Raw genomic sequence first — 15,817 nt, forward strand, 5'->3', positions numbered from 1 at the left:
AAAAGAATTTTTACCAAGATCCATCCATCCATCCATTTTCTGAGCCGCTTCTCCTCACTAGGGTCGCGGGCGTGCTGGAGCCTATCCCAGCTGTCATTGGGCAGGAGGCGGGGTACACCCTGAACTGGTTGCCAGCCAATCGCAGGGCACATAGGAACAAACAACCATTCGCACTCACAGTCATGCCTACGGGCAATTTAGAGTCTCCAATTCATGCATGTTTTTGGGATGTGGGAGGAAACCGGAGTGCCCGGAGAAAACCCACGCAGGCACGGGGAGAACATGCAAACTCCACACAGGCGGGGCCGGGGATTGAACCCGGGTCCTCAGAACTGTGAGGCTGACGCTCTAACCAGTCGTCCACCGTGCCGCTTTTTACCAAGATAAATCATTTTAAAACTTTTGCCACCATTAACGTGACCTACAATTTGTACAACTCAACTGATTTATTTTTGTATCTTTTTGAGAGGAGAGGTGAAAACAACTGAAATAAATTTGAATGTGATTGACTTGGACTTGATGTTTAACTTGCTGCCTTCTTGGCCAGGTCACCATTGCAAAAGAGATGTTCTGTTTTAACTGAACTTTATTATTATTTGTAAGTAATGGTTAAGTAAAACTTAAATAAAATAAAATAAAATCTAGCTGCCCAAGGATGGACTCCTTCTTGTGCAGAAGTAACAGATGACATTCAAACTCATGTTCAATGGGAGTCCACAGACTCCTGCCACCATTTAAATTTTTAAGCGAAAAAAAACAACACATGCATTGGGCCTTACAGAAACATTATTTGCTTTATCCACTAAAATGACTGAATGAACAAGCTGTTTGCTGACCAGACTCAAGTGTGTGTGCGCGCGCGCCTGTGTGTGTGTGTGTGAGAGAGAGAGAGAGAGAGAGAGAGAGAGAGAGAACAAGATGTTACGATGTAATTGTATCAATTTTTGACTGAATCCAGAAGCAGGCAGTGGCTGGAGAACTTTGTGGAGAATGGTTTATTGAGAAGGGATTCGGAGTTGGACTTCTGAGCCGTAAAGGTGGACCGTCGAGACAGGGGACGTGCAGGAGGCTGTGGCGTGAGCAGGTGGAAGGGCTTGACGTCGTCGTTGGAGGGATCAGCAAGGCGGGGAGCACGGAAGGAGTACTGAGTACGAGGAAGAACATGGAGGTCAGAATAATTATGTGCGAGTTGAGAACCGGTGTACCATGGGTGGACGTTAATACACTGGCAGAGGAGTCCTTGATCTGCCAGGTTTAGTTACAGGTGATGATGAAGGCTTATTGACAACAGGTGCTCATGGTGCTGATTCATGGGAAGAGAGAGAGAGAGAGAGAGAGAGGGAGAGAGAGAGAGAGAGAGAGAGAGAGAGGGCGAGAGGGGCGCAAAGCGCCATCCAAGCTCCAACAAAGGAACTGCAGGGCATAGCTCATGACACAAGATGCATGTTTTACAGTTACTTGTGACCATAAAATGCTAATGTTGATTAAAGTAGTGCTATTCTTGATTGCCACATTTCAATTGTGAAGTAAAAAAAAATAAACAAACGACAACAACACATGCATATGGCCTTCCAGAAACATTATTTGCTTTATCCACGAAAATGACTGAATGAAGAAGCAGCAAAAATATCTGCAACTTACTGCAAGGTGTTTTCTCAAGTTAGAAGTGGGCTAAAATTTCCAAGTTTGGGCAGGGACAAAACTACGCTGCATGTTAAAGCTCTTATTTTTAATTGTAACATAAACAAAAGCTGCGCGCAGCTGTCACGACCCACTTTGATTGCCCCGCAAAGCCCAATAGAAGACTTTGTGTGCGGACATGTGACTTTCTTGTGTCGTTTCATTGCTAAACTTGAGTCAAACCTCTCTGTGGTAATCACGGTGGATTGGAGCAACAGCACAGGAATGAAAGTCGCTGAAGCAAAAACTCCGGCGTGGGACTTCCGGACGGCTTTGAGGAAATTCTGGTCCACATCCGGCGACTCAGCAGGGGGAAGCAGTGCACCATCAACACTGTGTATAGTAGGGATGAGGTACTGCTGACCACGACTCGGGACATCGTGAGTCGGTGGGGAGACTACTTTGAAGACCTCATCTATTCCACCAACACACCTTCCCATGAAAAAGCAAAGTCTGGGGTCTCTGAGGGGCGCTCTCTTTTCTCTGGGGTTGATGTCACCGAGGTGGTGAAAAAGGTCCTCGGTGGCAGGGCCCCGGGGGTGGATGAGATTCGCCCGGAGTTCCTAAAGGCTCTGGATATTGTGGGGGTGTCCTGTTTGACACACCTTCGCTTGGACATTGGGGATAGTGCATCTGGATTGGCAGACTGGGGTAGTGGTCCCTCTTGTTCCAACTACAGGGGATCACATTCCTCAGCCTCCCTGGTAATGTCTATTCAGGGATGCTGGTTGAGGAGGATCCGTCGGGAAGTCAAATCACAGATTCAGGAATAGCAGTGTAGTTTTGGTCCTGGCTGTGGAAAACTGGACCAGCTCTACACCCTTGGGAGGGTCCTCGAGGGTGCATGGGAGTTCACCAACCAGTCTAGCCGTGATCTCCAACTCTCAATGGAGCGATTCGCAGCCGAGTATGAAGATGCTGGTGGATGGAGCTGCAGCGAAAAGGAGTGTCTAACAAACAAGGGTTCTGTCATGGTCTGTGTTTTGGTTTGGGTTGTTTAGTTTTGTTCCATGTTTTCCTGTGTTCCATGTTTGTCGTGTGCTCATTAGGTTGTTGTGTCCACCTGTTCTCGTCTACTTTGTCGACCAATCAGCTCTCTCCAGCCACTCGTGTCTTGTCCAGGTGTTCCTCGTTGTCTCGTCAATTTGTTTGTATTTAGTTCCCTGGTTTCTTTCAGTTCTTGTCGGTTCATTGTCGTTGTCACATGTCTTGCCCTGTCATAGTCGGCAGTTGTTTTTATCATTGTGATTAAATATTATTATTTTGAGATTCCCGCACTCCTGCCTTGCCTCGCTGCTTCCCTGCAATAGGGTCCACCATGTTCTTGCCTTGCGTTCCTCGCCTTCGCCCTAACCACGCACGTGACAGAATGAACCGACCAGAACAGGACCCAGCGGGAAGAACATGGCGTCACCCTGGACACCACCAAACTGCCTCCCACCGTCCTCAGCCTGCCATCCATACCTACCCTCCTTCACTACCAGCCATTTTTCCGAGTTCACCTTCCCGAGACCTTGTGCACTCTTCCACTCCCGTACCCACTACTCCCAAACCTCAATGGCGGCAGGCTGAGGAAGCGACTGCAGACCCCGTTCCTGCTCCTCGGCAGCTGTGGCAGGCTCCCGTTCCTGCTCCTCGGCAGCTGCGGCAGGCTCCCGTTCCTGCTCCTCGGCAGCTGCGCCAGCCGCCCGTTCCAGCTCCTCGGCAGCTCCGCCAGGCTCCCGTTCCGGCTCCTCGGCAGCTGCGCCAGGCTCCCGTTCCGGCTCCTCGGCATCTGCGCCAGGCTCCCGTTCCGGCTCCTCTGCAGCTGCGCCAGGCTCCCGCTCCGGCGGCGCTCGTCCAGCGGCCGCCACCCGTTCCCGCTCCGGTGGCGCTCGTCCAGCGGCCACCACCTGTCCTTGCTCCGGCGGCGCTCGTCCAGCGGCCGCCACCCGTCCTTGCTCCGGCGGCGCTCGTCCAGCGGCCGCCAGCCGTCCTTGCTCCGGCGGCGCTCGTCCAGCGGCCGCCACCCATCCTTGCTCCGGCGGCGCTCGTCCAGCGGCCGCCAGCCGTCCTTGCTCCGGCGGCGCTCGTCCAGCGGCCGCCACCCGACCCCGCTCTGGAGGCGCTCGTCGTTGTGTTTTTTGTAGTGGTGAGGTTTATGTTTCTTTGAATTTAGATTTTTAATTATCCATCCATCCATCCATTTTCTGAGCCGCTGGAGCCTATCCCAGCTATCAACGGGCAGGAGGCGGGATACACCCTGAACTGGTTGCCAGCCAATCGCAGAGATTTTTAATTATTTAGTTTTTGTCTTTCAAAAATAAATGTTTTTTTTCATAAATCCTGAACTCCTGCCTGCCTCTCTGCTTCCCTGTGCTTGGGTCTACCTTCTGCCTCAACACCGCAAAAACCCAATTTTTGACAGAATGCACCAACCAAAGAAAGACCCAATGGGAAGCACACAGCGTCACCCTGTGCGCCGCCAGTCTGCCTCCCATCGCTGACCACACTGTAGCGAATATGCCCTGACGGAACAAGGTGCCAGCATTAACCCCCACAATTGATAAATTCGGCATCCCTCCCTGCTGCCCCGCTGAGCCAGACGGTCACAGGGACCCTGGTTTATGTCACCTGGACCTTCAACTAATTAACAGTTCGCCAAGACATCTGAGTTTCCACTCATCAAAGCCCCTTTTGGAACTAATATGCTGACCAAAGATTTGGAAAACCTGTTGTTCAAAGCAACTCAAAATGAAGTTCAATGAACCATTTGCTCCTTTGCAATGCATGCAAGGCGTTGCCAAGCGCTCGATCTGGGACAATTGATGGAACATAAGCAACACCCGCTGGCGGTGGAGAGTTACTGCAAGCCGTGAGCTGTGCCACAGATTTCACAGAATTTAAATGTCTGTTTGATATTTTACGTACTTTGCATGAATGCTCCCAGTATAAATCATGACACCAATGTCACTAATGATTGTTTGCCACAGGTCTGATATCAAATCTGGTTGTCTACTGAATCACATGATATGTTTCACCTCAAACAACACAAGTGTCACATCACAAATATTAACTGCTCTTAGCCACCACATAAAATCGAAACACTCACTGCATAGATTAACCAGGGTGTGTGAGTGACAATGCAAAAGCTGGTAACCGAATTCTTTATCTTAGATCGAATAATTAATTTCCTATTCCACTGGTTTTAAAACCACAAATAATACTAGGATGAAAATTAATACTAAGAGGTGTGGTCAGTCTTCCTTTTGGTCCCTGGGTCAGTCCCTCTCTCTTGTGCATTAAAGGCCAGAGCCCCTTTGTTCTGGGCCTGTTGTTTTTTCCAGCCTGCTGAAGACTCTGGCACAGCCAGGGAGCCCCACCTCTTACCACGAGGCGGTGGAGACGTACTCAACCTTCCTCGCCGCGCCGATGAGCGTGGAGGGCACAGCACTTTTGTGTGTGTGGGGTAGCTTACGGAAAAAAGATCCGTCCAAAGTGCTCTGTTCTTGTGCAGTGACAGTCCAAGGTGCCCGTTCCTGCATTGTGACAGCTCAAGGCCCCCCTTCCTGTGCCGCAGCAACTCAAGCCCCCCCTTTTGTGTGCCACGACAGTCATTTCTTGCTCCAGCAGTGCACGCTGTTTGGTCGCAATCAGACCCTGTCCACATCCTGACTGGGCAGCATGGACCGCCGCAGCAATCACTGATCCATGTCTCGACTGGGTGGCATGGACCGCCATGCCAGTCAATTCAGGCGGTGCACGGTCTGTGGCCGCCATGGAAACTTTATTGTTTGGCCCCTGCAACACCGTAGGCTTCGGCATCATGGCCGTCCGCCTGAATGCCCCAGTAAAAACCCTTGAGCTTGTCGTCCTGGCTGACCTCCTGACTGACCCAGCCAAACACCTCATGTCTGGTGTCCCAGACATCCACCAGATTAGCCCAGATGGGCGGACCCTGTTTCTTTTTTTTCCTTTTTTTTGCCCTGTTCGGCTGTTAGGTCAAGCAGAATAGAGGATCTTTATCCCTTTTATGCCTGAACAGTTTTACTGTGTCACAGTGGAGTTTTTAAGCTGCCGCAGTGGTTTCTTAGTATTATAATGGATATTTATTGAGAATCAAAGTCGATCAGTCGAACAGAACAAGGTTTCTAGAGGGGAGTGAGAAAAGAAGACAACAAAAGACAAAGCACTGTAAACAAGATGAGAAAAGTAAATCCTTATAACAATGCTAACAATGACATTAGATATGAGTGTTGTAAAGGGCAGTAGTGCTACACCCTGTGAAGGAAGGACAGGACAAGATAGGACAGGACAAGGACAGGAGAAGAAGCATGCAGGACAAGGGACGTGAACCCGGCTGTGTGGTGGGAGTGACTATGTAAATTATAAACATCTATAGGAGGAGAGTGTGATTGAGGGGATACCCAAGCAATTTGCATATTCATGAGTTATTTGTCGCAATAAGTGAGTGGCTCCACACCAGCGAAAAAGTCCCAAGGGTGTGTGCATGCGGACACATGCAAGTGAATTGATACAGTTTCGCATGCACAATGACTGACAGAAGTGTCCTGTAATTGCGGTGCCCGCACCGCGGAGGCTGAGGACACCACCCATTCAATCGAGAGGCGGGATCGGGTCCAGGATTCCACCTAAGAGCAGCCCGGCGGTCGGGACACATCCTACACAGAGGGACCTAGGGCGTTCTGTCAGCACCCACCGAGGCACCCCGAGAACCGGCCACCCGGAGGAGGCGGCAGGGAACAAATGTCACCTCCCCAGCCAACCTCCACTTCCCCCCAACGACCCCACCACCCCACCCTTCACCCCCAGGAGAGCAAGACGCCCCCCCCCCCCCCCCAAAACCGCAGTGCCCACAATGCAGCCAGTCCCCAACCAGCCCAAGGGTGGGACGGTGTCCCTTGTTTCTTGGAAAGGAGGGTAGATAGGGGCGCCCGACAAGGGAACAATAAGGGGGGGGGGGGACCCAGGGAGCCGCCGCAGGGCATGAGAGGGGAGCCCCAATGCCAAGCAGTCCTCCTGGCCGGGGGCCCTGGCCTCAGGAGCACCGCCATGAAGGTGGTGAACCACTTCCCCCGTTACTATGACTGCCAAGTCATTGGCTCTACCCGGTGTATCAGTCCCACCCCCCCTGTCTCTTTTCCTTAGTGGCATATAAGTCTAATTTTTACTTTATGATCAAGTGTTGAAAAGGGAAAAAAGGCGGAGTTATTGCTGCTAGTTTTATATCATTATTTCAGTGTAAAGAAATTATACTGGGTGATTTGAGCTTTTTTTAATATCGCTGTTTTTTAGTAAAAGATGATCCAAAGGGTGTTGTTTTATTGATTGGATGAGCCAAAATGTAATTAAATTAAACCACAACAAAACTGAGATAATTGTTTCTGGCAATAAGAAAAGAGCATTGCTTTTCGTAAATATCTGGAGTCACTCTCTTTAAAAACCAAAGACCAAGTGAAACCTTGGTGTTCTGATAGATTCTGACCTGACTTTCAACAGTCATATAAAATCAATTACTAAAACTGCCTTCTACCATCTGAAGAACATATCCAGAGTGAAGGCTTGCATGTGTCAAGCAGACCAGGTGAAAATCATCCATGCGTTTATCTCAAGTAGACTTGACTATTGTAATGGTCTTCTGACTGGACTCCCCAAAAAGAGCATGAACCAGCTGCAGCTCATTCAGAATGCTGCAGCTCGGGTTCTGACCAGAGCAAAGAGGTCAGAGCATATTACTCCAATTCTAAAGTCTTTACACTAGCTCCCAGTCAGCTTTTGAATAGATTTTAAAATTCTGCTACAGGTCTATAAATCACTAAATGGTTTAGGTCCTGAATACATGAAAGAAATGCTAATGGTATAGAAGCCCCCTAGGGCTCTGAGATCGACAGACTCAGGTCAAATAGTGGAGCACAGAGTCCAAAGCAAACATGGTGAAGCAGCATTTAGCTATTATGCTGCACACAAATGGAACAAGTTGCCAACAGAAGTGACGTCAGCCCCAAGTCTGCATGTTTTTAAGTCCATCTTAAAAAAAACTTAACCCTTTTCCCCCATGCTTTTTAGAGCATTTTCACTTTTAAATGATATTTCTTGCACTGTATGCTGTTTTGATTGTATTTTTATTTTTTCCTCTTTGTTTTAAATGTTTATAAGCTGTTTTTTCTTTGTTTTTAAATGCTTTTAATCATGTAAAGCACATTGAGTTACCTTGTGTATGAAATGCGCTATATAAATAATTTTGCATTGCTTTGCTTTAATAATTTATAGACTCCAAGATACAAAGGAAATTTTTCAGAACTGCAGTTAGTTATTTGTACTGACTACAACTATTTTGTCATAACAACAGACTTTAACATTCATGTTGACAATAAGATGGGGGAAAAAAACTAAAGAACTCTCTGCTATATTGGAAACATATACCTCCCGCAACATATAAAGTGTCCATCCCACACTCAAGTTCACATCTTCGACGTGGTGATCTCAAAGGATATTGAAATTATATCAGTTGACATTAAGGATATGGCTATTTCTGACCATTTTTGTGTATTCTTTGAATGACAGATTTTCAGACAACCTCTATGTCTATTAAGAAAAGGTACTGTATATATTGTAACTGAGAGTACCACCACAAAGTTTATGGAGACCATAGCTATGTCACAAACTGTGCATTCTGAGACAGTTGATGAACATTTGGATAAATTCCATACATCCATCCATTTTCTGAGCCGCTTCTCCTCACTAGGGTTGCGGGCATGCTGGAGCCTATCCGAGCTATCATCGGGCAGGAGGCGGAGTCCACCCTGAATTGGTTGCCAGCCAATCGCAGGGCACATAGAAACAAACAACCGTTCGCCGGCGACCATAGTGAGGATAAGCGGAACGGTAGATGAATGAATGACTGAAAACTGCGATAATTGTTTTTCTTGTGTCATTTGATTGGTGAACATGCGTCAAACATTACTGCGGTAATCACGGTAGATTGGAGCAATGTCGCTCGATGCGGAAGTTATTGATAAATGAAAGTTGCAAGCGACGTGTAGATTATTGTAACGGAGTAAAAATACCGTTACAAATACTTGACGAAATGGAAAAAAGTATGCTTCACATAACAGACCTGACACCTTCCTCCACCCGTTCCAACCAGCTTGGACCCGTTTCTTCACTTCCTGACCACACTCACCATTGCTCTGGACGGTTGACCCCAGGTATTTAAAGTCCTCCACACTTGCTATCTCTTCTCCCTGTAGCCTCACTCTTCCCCCACCACCCGTCTCATTCATGCACGTATATTCTCTTATTTAGGCTAATCTTCATTCCTCTGCTTTCCAATGCATGCCACCATCTTTCTAACTGTTCCTCCACCTGCTCCCTGCTTTCACTGCAGATCACAATGTCATCTGCAAACATCATGGTCCATGGAGATTCCAGTCTAACCTCATCTGTCAGCCTATCCATCACCACTGAAAACAGGAAGGGGCTCAGGGCTGATCCCTGATGGAGTCCCACCTCCACCTTAAATTCGTCTGTCACACCGACAGCACACCTCACGGCTGTTCTGCTGCCCTTTTACATGTCCTGTATTATTCTAACATACTTCTCTGCCACTCCAGACTTCCGCATGCAGTACCACAGTTCCTCTCTGGGTACTTTGTCATAGACTTTCTCTTGATCTACAAAGACACAATGTAGCTCCTTCAGACCTCTGCACTTTTCCATCAACATCCTCCAGGCAAATAATGCATCTGTGGTACTCTTTCTAGGCATGAAACCATACTGTTGTTCGCAAATACTCACTTCTGTCCTGAGTCTAGCCTCCACTACTCTTTCCCATAACTTCATTGTGTGGCTCATCAACGTTATTCCTCTATAGTTCCCACAGCTCTGCACATCACCCCTGTTCTTAAAAATGGGCACGAGCACACTTTTCCTCCATTCCTCAGGCATCTTCTCAGGCGCTAGAATTCTATTGAACAAGCTGGTCAAAAACTCCACAGCCACCTCTCCTAGATGCTTCCATACCTCCACAGGAAGGTCATCAGGACCAACTGCCTTTCCATTTTTCATCCTCTTTAATGCCTTTCTAACTTCCCCCTTTCTAATCATTGCCACTTCCTGGTCCACCACACTTGCCTCTTCTACTTCGCTCTCATTTTCCTCATTCATCAACTCCTCAAAGTATTCTTTCCATCTAGCTAGCGCACTGCTGGCACCAGTCAACATATTTCCATCTCTATCCTTAATCACCCTAACCTGCTGCACATCCTTCCCATCTCTATCCCTCTGTCTGGCAAGCCTGTATAGATCCTTCTCTCCTTCTTTAGTGTCCAACCTGCGATACATTTCATCATATGCCTCTTGTTTGGCCTTTGCCACTTCTACCTTTGCCCTGTGTCGCATCTCAATGTATTCCTTTTGCCTCTCCTCGGTCTTCTCAGTGTCCAACTTCTTCTTAACTAACCTTTTTCCTTGTATGATTTCCTGTACTGTGAGGTTCCACCACCAAGACTCCTTCTCTCCTTTCCTGCCAGAAGATACACCAAGTACTCTCCTGCCTGCCTCTCTGATCACCTTGGCTGCAGTGGTCCAGTCTTCTGGAAGCTCCTCCTTTCCACCGAGAGCCTGTCTCACCTCTTCCCGAAAAGCTGCACAACACTCGTCCTGTCTCAGCTTCCACCACATGGTTCTCTTCTCTGCCTTTGTCTTCCTAATCTTCCTACCCACCACCAGAGTCATTTTACACACCACCATCCTATGCTGTCTAGCCACAATCTCCCCTACCACTACCTTACAGTCGGTAACCTCCTTCCGATTACATCGTCTGCACAAGATGTAATCCACCTGCGTGCTTCTACCTCCGCTCTTGTAGGTCACCCTATGTTCCTGCCTCTTCTGGAAAAAAGTGTTCACTACAGCCATTTGCATCCTTTTTCCAAAGTCTACCACCATCTGTTTCTCCAAGTTCCTTTCTTGGAGGCCGTACTTACCCATCACTTCTTCATCACCGACATGTCCATTACAATCTGCACCAATCACAACTCTCTCTCTGTCTGGCATGCTCAGAACTACTTTGTCAAGCTCCTTCCAGAATTTCTCTTTCACCTCTAGGTCACATCCTACCAGTGGGGCATAGCCACTAATCACATTATACATAACACCCTCAATTTCAAGTTTCAGCCTCATCACTCGATCTGATACTCTTTTCACCTCAAAGACATTCTTAGCCAAGTCTTCTTTTAAAATAACACAGACTCCATTTCTCTTCCCATCTACACCATGGTAAAATAATTTAAACCCTGCCCCTAAACTTCTAGCCTTACTGCCTTTCCACCTGGTCTCTTGGACACACAATATATCAACCTTTCTCCAAATCATCATGTCAACCAACTCCCGAGATTTTCTGTCATAGTCCCAACATTCAAAGTCCCCACATTCAGTTCTAGGCTCTGTGCTTTGCTCTTCTCTTTCTGCCGAAGAACCCGCTTTCCACCGCTTCTTCTTCTTCGACTTCGATCAGCCCTGAGCCCCTTCCTGTTTGCAGTGGTGATGGATAGGTTGACAGATGAGGTTAGACTGGAATCCCTGTGGACCATGATGTTTGCAGATGACATTGTGATCTGCAGTGAAAGCAGGGAGCAGGTGGAGGAACAGTTAGAAATATTGAGGCATGCCCTGGGAAGCAGAGGAATGAAGATTAGCTGAAATAAGACAGAATATACGTGCATGAATGAGAGGGGTGGTGGGGGAAGAGTGAGGCTACAGGGAGACGAGATAGCAAGGGTGGAGGACTTTAAATAGCTGAAGCTGTACATCAAGCAAGAATGGGAAAGAATTCCACCGATAAAGCTCCAACAATTAGTGTCCTCAGTTCCCAAACGTTTATTGAATGTTGTTAAAAGAAAAGGTGATGTAACACAGTGGTAAATATGACCCTGTACCAGCTTTTTGGGAATGTGCTGCAGCCATAAAATTCTAAATCCATGATTATTTGCTAAAAACAATAAAGTTTCTCAGTTTGAACATTAAATATCTTGTCTTTTTGTGTATTCAATTAAATATAGGTCGAACATGATTTGCAAATCATTGTATTCTGTTCTTATTTATGTTTAACACAATGTATAGGGGGGGTCGCCTGGCTCTCCTGGGGGAGGAGGGGGGTTGGGTGAGGTGGCGGGGCATGTGTGGCGGTGGGTGGGGTGGGGTGGTTGGCTGGGGGGTGGCATTGGGTCCCTGCGACTCCCTCTGGGTGGCCGGTTGTCGGGGCACCTCGGTGGGGCCGGCGGACCGCTCTGGGTCCCTCGGTGTGGGACGTGTCCTGTCCGCCGGGCTGCTATCGGGTAGACCCCTGGGCCTGATCCCGCCCCTCGATTGATTGGGTGGGGTCCTCAGCCGCCGTGGTGTGGCCACAGCAATTAAAGGACACTTCTGTCAGTCTTTGTGCATGTAAAATGGTATCAATTTACTTGCATGTATCCGCAGGCACACAACCCTAGGACTCTTTTACTGGGTGTGAGCTCACACACTTACTGCAACAAATAACTCATGCATATGCAAATCGCTTGTTTATCCCCTCACTTATACTCTCGTCCTGTAGACTTTTATAATTTACATAATTAATGCCACCACACTTCAGTTGTACAGCCGGGTTCACGACCCTTGTTCTGCATGTTTCTTCTCCTGTCCTTTTCCTGTTCTATCTTGTCGTGTCCTTCCCTCACAGGGTATAGCACTACATACAGCCCCATGCAACACTCATTTAATGTTTCATTGTTGTAGATAATGTAATGATTTACTTCTCTCATCCTGTTTACAATTAGTGCTTTGTCTTTTGTCTTTGTTTCTCTCTCCCTTCTAGAAACTTTGTTCTGTCCGACTGATCAAGTCTAATTCTCATCCATCCATCAATTTTCTGAGCCGCTTCTCCTCACTAGGGTCACGGGCGTGCTGGAGCCTATCCCAGCTGTCATCGGGCAGGAGGCGGGGTACACCCTGAACTGGTTGCCAGCCAATCGCAGGGCACATACAAACAAACAACCATCCGCACTCACATTCACACCTACGGGCAATTTAGAGTCTCCAATTAATGCATGTTTTTGGGATGTGGGAGGAAACCGGAGTGCCCGGAGAAAACCCACGCAGGCACAGGGAAAACATGCAAACTCCATACAGGCGGGGCCGGGGATTGAACTCGGGTCCTCAGAACTATGAGGCTGACGCTCTCACCAGTCGTTCACCGTGCCGCTCTAATTCTCAATACTCTTGCGGCATAAAAGGGATACAGATTTTCCATTCTGCTTGACCTAATAGCCGAACAGGACCAAAAAAAACACAATGTCCTAACTTCATTGAAATTGGGTTTGTACATGTGTATGTATGTACTGTATGTTTTATGTTTCGTTTACATCACATTGTACAATTTGTTAGGTATTTATTTACTTGTTTTTATTTTGTCTTGTACTCTGCTGTCAGCAGACAGGTCAGCATGACAAATGAGAATCTGTCCTCAATGGCCTTACTTGGATAAATAAAGGTTAAAAATAAATAAATAAATAAAGTTACTTTGATGTATATATTTCTGCGGCGCGGTATATGTCTGGTTAGCATATCTGCCTCACAGTTCTGAGGTTCAAATCCGGCCTCCCTATGTGGTGTTTGCATGTTCTCCCAGTGCCTGCGTGAGTTTTCTCCGGGTCCTCCGATTTCCCCGCCTCTCGCCATGAGTCAGCTGGGATAGGCTCCAGCACGCCCATGACCCTAGTGCGGATGTTTTTGAGATGTGGGAGGAAACCGCCGTACCCGAGGAAAACCCAGGCAGGCACAGGGAGAACATGCAAACTTCACACAGGCCAGGCGGTGAGGTCGGTGGGTCGGGAAAAAAAATGTGCACCAAGCAACAACCTCTGGCGCTCCTTTGAGAACCAGACCAATACATTTATTTGTGCCCCTGTTCATAGAGAACAACTGCGGGTGCTTTATTTAACTTATGATTTATTGGACTTTAAACCACAACTGGTAGACATACTGCAAGCAGTATTTGCTTCACTAATGAAATTTTCAACAGTAATTGCTTTTAACTCAATGTAGTGTAAAATAAAAGATGAAAAAAACTGTCACACAGCTTACAGACAAATTGTAGACAATATATTTCCAAATACTGTGTTTTCAACAAAATATTCTACACAACAGTTAAACAATGAAGTACTTTAAACTCTTTGCACTGGGAATTCAGTAAATCAAGCCGACGTGAGTCGTTGTGAGATGTTTCATTAAATTCCACTTCCGCAGAAAGTGTGCCCATTATCGTATTGAAATGAACTTAATTCAATACATTTCTAACAGAAACAGTGTGCCAAAATATATATTATTTTAATATTGCTGTAGGATGAAGTACGTTTAGCCACCAATCGAACGTCATGTATTATGGTAGCTAAAGTAATTACTATGGTTATAAAGTGTTTATATATATGAATCAGTTCTTTAGTACACCTTATTGAGCAGCTATAAATTTTGAAAACGTCTATTTACATGTCATGTGCATCCCTACTTGGAAACTAGTTCTCTGAATGAGTGTCACTCACCGGTGGTCAACGGCAGCATGTTCTCCACATCATAGGTGGCTGCCAGTTTGCGTGGTGAAAATCAAGCCGCATTTGTTGTCTGGCACTGTTTTTGTCTGCTTGGGCGTTAATGGCCACTAATTTTTTAGAAGCATTGCCCAGTGAAATTTTGACGAATTTGACGTGGGGAAGCACTTTTGTCCATGGCATAATGTGCATTTGTCATTTGCATTCTTTCCCTTTATTTCATTTATGGAAAAGAGTAATGTTTAGACTTCCAGGTAAACGAGGCTGCTTTAGCTGTAAATTTAATCGGGCTCGACATTCCTGTCGTTTACCGTTTCTTTAGTCCTCACAAGTCACTACTGTACTTGTGTGGACTCTTTTGTGTGTCTCTGTGTGTGTGTGTCTGTGTGTGTGTGTGTGTGTGTGTGTGCGTGCGTGCGTGTTTGTGCGTCTGTGACAGAACACCCGTTTTTAGCCGACCAGTGTCATGGAACTAATTTTGTTCTACTTCATAAAATGACATTGTGTTTCCCTCACAGCACTGTGAAATTATTTGTGTGTCACAGAGTCATGATGTAACTGTGATTACCTACACAATGATAATAGCTTTTGTTTATGGAAGAAGGAGATTCATTCACACTGTTATGTGCACATTGCCAGTAAATGTACAAAAAACACTCACGCACGCCCACACATACACACACTGACAGTGACACAGAGAAAGGTTTCGCTTGAATACACACCTGTCCTTATGCTGCATGGAACACAGCACACCACAGGCCATGCCTCTGTGTGCATATGTGGATTTCAGAGGGCTCCAGGGTTTTCATGTATACAGACTATTCCTTACAGGTTAAAAGTCCTGTATGACAGCCGTCCTCTCTTTCTGTCCCCCTATGCCTTTTTCATGTAGTTTTCCAAATTTAATTCATTGTTTTTCACCAACTCAGTTTCTCATTCTTACTTTTTTAGTTTCTCTTGTATTTCTGCTTTTCCTCAGGGTTTTCCCCACTTTGACCCAGAAGAGGAATAACTCTGCATGATTTTACTTTGGAAATGTCCCCAGATGTGATGTGTCAGCATGTCACTGCATGAGATGAGGGACTGTCAAAGGGTGTGTCAGTGTTAGTGTTTGGATTGGATTCACTTGAGTGTATATGTAAGTCCATGTGTTTAACAGAGTTCATCGTGTAAAGGGTAATAATTTTTGTATTGATCCATTTTGTGTCACTACAGTGAACTCTTCAAAAATGTAGTTTTCATGGCAACTAAATTCCACGAAAGAGTAGCTTAGATGCAGCAATAGTGTGGTTGACTCTCAATGATTGTTCTGTGTTTCTTTTCCAGTTCCTTTGACTTTGTCAAAGTATTGATCAGAATCAGAATCAGAATCATCTTTATTTGCCAAGTATGTCCAAAACACACAAGGAATTTGTCTCCGGTAGTTGGAGCCGCTCTAGTACAACAGACAGTCAATTTACAGAACACTTTGGAGACATAAAGACATTAACAAAAAACAACAACAAACAACAATTGTGCAAAAAGATGCAGAGTCCTCAGTTCGAATGGCTAAT

Source organism: Phyllopteryx taeniolatus, chromosome 4 (assembly GCF_024500385.1).
Source record: "Phyllopteryx taeniolatus isolate TA_2022b chromosome 4, UOR_Ptae_1.2, whole genome shotgun sequence".
NCBI classification, from domain to species: Eukaryota; Metazoa; Chordata; class Actinopteri; order Syngnathiformes; family Syngnathidae; genus Phyllopteryx; species Phyllopteryx taeniolatus.